The following is a 5665-nucleotide window of genomic DNA, read 5'->3' as shown; positions in this document are numbered from 1 at the left end:
GGTCAGGAATAGGGGGATCGATTCAGGACCTATAGAAATACACGACAACCTGACTCCAATATTGTCATAATATATGATGAACAAAAAGTAATTGGGAGGCCATGTTAGAGACTAGCTCGCACTTCATTCAGCAAAGGCGCTTTTTTCTTTAGAAATACCTGCTGCAGTAAAAACAGTGCACAGTCTAAATATCGAATTCTAAATATTGACCTACAGAAATATCGAGTTTGTAATATCGAAGGTTAAGAATATCGAGGTCAAGAATATCGTTGGACAGAATATCGACCCTAAGGTATGTATTATCAATTTTTTTTATATCGATGTAAGTAATATTAAAGTTAGTAATATCGATATCAAATATATCAATGTTACTAATCTCAAGGTTACTTATATCGATATTTGTATTATTGTTATGTATTTTATTATGTATTTAATATGTTTGTGTTATATGTTTTTTGTTAAGTATTCTACTGGTTTTAAATTATATGTGTACTATTTTTATATGTTAATAATGTTTTTTTAAGTCAATTGTGTGTATTAGTACTGGAGTGGGTTGTGGGTTTATAGAGGAATATGGTGGGAAGTAATTTATTTATAGTAAATTAGTGATTAATTTTTATGAATTATAAATTAGTTTTAATTCATATTTGCGTTTAAGTTCTGTAGCAGGTTGTGAGTTTATAGGTGAATTGGGTGGGAAGTAATTTAATTGTAATTAAGTAATTATTTATTTGTATTTATTGGTATTGATAATGATTTTATTTTTTATTAATTATTAATTGGTAATTATTTTTTTTAATTGGTAATTATTTTTTATTAATTGGTAATTAACTTGTATTAATTGATTAATTGATAATTATGTTAAGTTTATTATTTAATTATTGGATTGTGTTGTGCGAATATAGGGGAATAGTGTTGGAAGTAATTGAAATCTAATTTAGTAATTATTAAATGTATTGTTGGGTATTGATAATTAATTTATTGGACATTAATTATGAATTGGTAAATATTTTATATTATAATTTTTGGGTTATGAAAATTAATTTATTGTTGTTTAATCATGAATTGGTCATTACATATTATATATTATTTATTGATATGTTTAATTTGTATAATAAAAAAGTAATTATTAATTGTTAATTAATATTTAATAAATATTAATTTTTGGTATACAAAATTATTGTATTGTTCAATTTTTTTGAATTGTTAATCAATTTTTAATAATTAATGTGTTTTTGTTATGAAAAATATGTTATTTTGTTTACTATTTATTATTTGGTAATTAATATTTATTAATTATTATTTATTTGTATTTATTATTAATTTATTGTTAATTAATTATTCACTTATAGTTATTATAATGGGTATTTGTAAATAATTTAGAGTTATCTAAAAATTAAATTATTCATTATTTTAAATTACAAAGATTATTTATAAGTATGTTATATTTAACTTCTACGCTATCCAACACTTTCCCTACTGTTCCACTCTCTGGAGTTAGAATACTAAATTTTACCCCTACGCTATCCAAAGCTTTCCCTACTGTTGCACTCTCTGGAGTTGGAATAGTAATTTTTACCCGTACGCTATTCAACTCTTTCCCTAGTGTTTCACTCTCTGGAGTTGGAATAGTAATTTTTATTCCTATACTATCCAACATTTTTCCTACAGTTGCACTCTCTGGAGTGGGAATAGTAATTTTTATCCCTACACTATCCAACATTTTCCCTGCTGTTGCACTCTCTGGAGTGGGAATAGTAATTTTTACCCCTACGCTATCCAATGCTTTCCCTACTGTTGCACTCTCTGGAGTTGGAATAGTAATTTTTACCCGTATGCTATCCAACGCTTTCCCTACTGTTGCACTCTCTGGAGTGGGAATAGTATTTTTTATCCCTTCACTATCCAACGCTTTCCCTACTGTTACACTCTCTGGACCTAAAAATAAAATCGAAGATTCCGTCAACACTAAAGAGGAACCGAGTTTATTAAGTGGTGCAATCTGTCAAAGCACCATGGGTCGCGGGAGGGGGGTGAAAGCGACTCTGCACACCGCCCACAACGCTCAGCACCCGTATGGAACCTGCGTCAACCCTATCGGTACTGGACCCCGATAGGGTTGACGCAGGTTCCATACGGGTGCTGAGCGTTAGTGTTGACGGAATCTTCAATTTTTTTGTTGTTTTCACACTAGTACCCTCAGGTTAGGGCGGACCTTAGAGTGCCCACACCGCCGAGGGTCTTCACTACATTTTTTGTCCAGACGAAAGCCGGAGTAACCTCTCATTAATGGCAGAAACATGCTGACCACTCTTCTGGGATGAATTAGAACTTTTAATTTAGTCGTCATCCTACACCTTGTTTTTATCTGTATCCAATTGGCAAAACTAATAAAAAAAAATGTTGACACAATTTGGATGTTTTTAAATTCACTATAATCACATTTCACCATCACAAACCAGCTCCGCAGTAAACTGGCGTTGCAGCACACTAGGGTGGCATTCGGCCACTCCTGGTGGGGCCCGATGATGAAGCATGTCACCAACCAGGTTGATGAGTGACGGCCTTATGAAAAACCTAAATTGGTTTCCTTCACAGATAATATTTTGACTGTGTTGATTAACTACATGCTTGCTCTTCCGAAATAAAATATCTTTTGTGAGAACACTCCTCTGTTGATTGTTTGATTTATTCTGAGGGGAGTTAGGAGTGTTTTGCTAAACACTTCCTCTCTTGTTGTTATAAGTGATTCAGTAAAAACATATATATCAATGCATGTATGAGATAAAACATGTAATGTGGTAAAAAGTGTGATGGTTGAGTAGTTTTTAGAAGTCAGTGCGTACCCATTGCATTTCAGGAGTTCGAATGATACACCAAACAGTTAACAGCATGACTGTGGGAAAGAAATACTCCTCTTGGCTTGGCTAATCTAAGATGGAATTGACAATGTCTCAAGGCTAAGGCTGATCCAAATATGCTGATGGTTGAAGAGGGCTGACCCAAAGCATTCTCTATATATATTGGAAGCAATAGGTCATGGAGACAGCTGCACTGTTAACCCATAGCTAAAAGTGGATACTTATATGTTAAATACTATTAAGCACATGTCTGTCTGTAAGGTATTATGCCGCTACATATCCAAATATAAACTATATATAAAAATGTTGGTCATATATACACATGTAAATACAGTAAACAGTTTATATTTCTAATCAAATGATCAAATAATATAAACACACAGATTTCAGCTGCAAAAAAAGTGAGTTAAATTAACGTAGGACTTTAATGGCCTCCGTTGGTGTTCACGGTATTCCTGTGCACATTGATCACCTGATAGTCTGATCTTCTGAGGCTCTACAGGATTTGATGTGGAACACTTGATAGATTGATCTTCTCTGGCTGTACAGGATTTGATATGTCGTAACTAGTGGGTGCCCTGATGCCTCACGAGAAGTTCCCTGGTAGCAAAGTGTTTGGCACAGATGCTGCACTGGAAGTGCTTGCTTTTTGGGTGGAGAACCTGGTAGTGAGTTATCAGGTGTTTTTTTCGGGAAAATCTCTTGCGGCACAAAAGGCACACAATCAGTCTTGGCCCCTCATGGCTCTTCTCGTGGCGGTTAAGATTCCCCTTTCTGGAGAAGACCTGCTCACACTCGGGGCACCTGTATGTCACCTTCATGACTGATGAGCTGTGGAATAAAAAAAAAATACATATCATTAGATACTGAGAAGAAAGTAGTGTCATCCTACCTGTTCGATAGTTCCTCATCCATTTTCTCCCCCAACCTCTTTAGAGGAGAATCTTCGTCACCCACCCCAGGTGATTCTGCAGCCAATGCAACCTATTTTGGCTGTTGCACTGAATGTCTTTTCACAGTCAAGCAGCTATTTAAATTAATGAAACTACACCTGATGCGAATGCACATATATAAATGAATTTGTTCCATGATAAAACTTACAGTTTAGAGAGAAACAGCACAAAGATCAAACACCTATTCTACTGTGCTATACTGCTTTCAAATAAGCCTTTATCATGAATACCCGGATGGAAATCTAGTTATTCACTGCAGTAACTAGACAACAGTGGCAAACCAAAGTGGTACACTACCATTGTGATTTCACCCAGGGAAAGCACTCGCTTTGCTTGAGTCCACTACTCGAGAGACCCAAGTTTGACGTTTGAATGATTAATGGTGGTCTCGTCTACATTCTGCTGCCTCTCCTTGTTCTCCAAAGACCTGAGGGAGGTGCAAAAAATAGGGAGGCGCTGTGACTGAGTCCGACACCTACTCCACTGTCAGCTTGGTTATATTTACTATTCCATACATATCAATGTACATTTAATTTCGGCATACAAAAATAGTTTAATTGCAACTATTTGTTTATTAATGAACTTTGCAAAGCACTAAGGGCCATTTGGACAAAGCTATTTTGCATCTCCTAATGGTGCAAATTGCTATTTCAGGTCAGTTTTAAATGCAAAAAGGTGTGCTCATTCGTACAATTCGCATTTTCCATTATGTTGAAATCACATATTTCACATTTTGAAAATGCAAATTGGTTTTACCAAATAGCAATTTGCTAGCACTGTGTACAAAGGATTTCCAATTTGCTATAAGTCATGGTAGACAAACTATTGTGGATTGGACTGCGGGTATTTGCTCCCACACTGCTGCTGTGACATACTATGCGATTTATTGGACAGGGTCCCTTTGGGTCTACGCAAGAAAGGGTGCTGATCGTGAGGCACATCCCAATAGATTGCCATTCAGATTGGCCCACACACAGTGAAATAAGTGCACAGGGGAAGGTCTGGTGTGGAGGTGGCTCGAAGCCGGTTGTCGAACTACAATACAGTAGCTGTGGAAGTGTCTACATTGGTTAAACTGACAGGTGAGGAAAAGTGTTCTTCTGATCGGCATCATTTGTACCGGGATTCCATTGCTTTTTCATTGCCATCTCGTGTCAAACACTTCCACACGACCCACCTGGTTGTTCTGCTGATGCCTGAGGAAAATCTAACTAACACGACAACAATCATCTTGCAGCCTGCATTTCTGCCCAGGGACCGTCGCACACCCAACCCCCCCTGTTCTTTGCAGTTCACCAGAAAGCCATGACACACTCACACCCTGTGTAAATGATTTATTTCCCATCTCCTGCTCCCAGCCTGGTAAACATCCTTGACACCGTGATCAGGTTATCTGGACAATGGTCTGACTGCTGGGCCTTGATCAGGGCGATTAAACAATGACCTGAAAGACCGGGCTTTGATCAAGCTGAGTGGACAATGACCTTAAAGACCGAGCTTTGATCAAACTGAGTGAACAATGATTTGTGTACCAGCCTTGACCAGGTCACCATCTACAAACATCGTCTGGATCTGGTTATCAACTGCAAACACTCCCCTGTGAACTAACAGCCAAAAGATCAGAATGAAACAGTATAAAAGGCTTGTAAGCTGCGGAGTAAAGCAGCAGCCTCCTCTGTTTTGTTTCTGACGAGCTTGGGACTCTGTTCCATAGCCCGGGCTTTTTGAATAAATCTGGGGTCCTCCTGCAGACAAAGGCTCCTGTGTCTCCTTTAACTACGTATGAAGGGTATGAAAGTCGCCCGGTTCCCCCGCCACCGAGACCCAGTAAGTGGGTTAATCTTGTTCTTC

The sequence above is a fragment of the Lissotriton helveticus genome, chromosome 10, assembly GCF_964261635.1.
Source record: "Lissotriton helveticus chromosome 10, aLisHel1.1, whole genome shotgun sequence".
NCBI lineage: Eukaryota > Metazoa > Chordata > Amphibia > Caudata > Salamandridae > Lissotriton > Lissotriton helveticus.
This window is presented reverse-complemented; position numbering follows the sequence as displayed.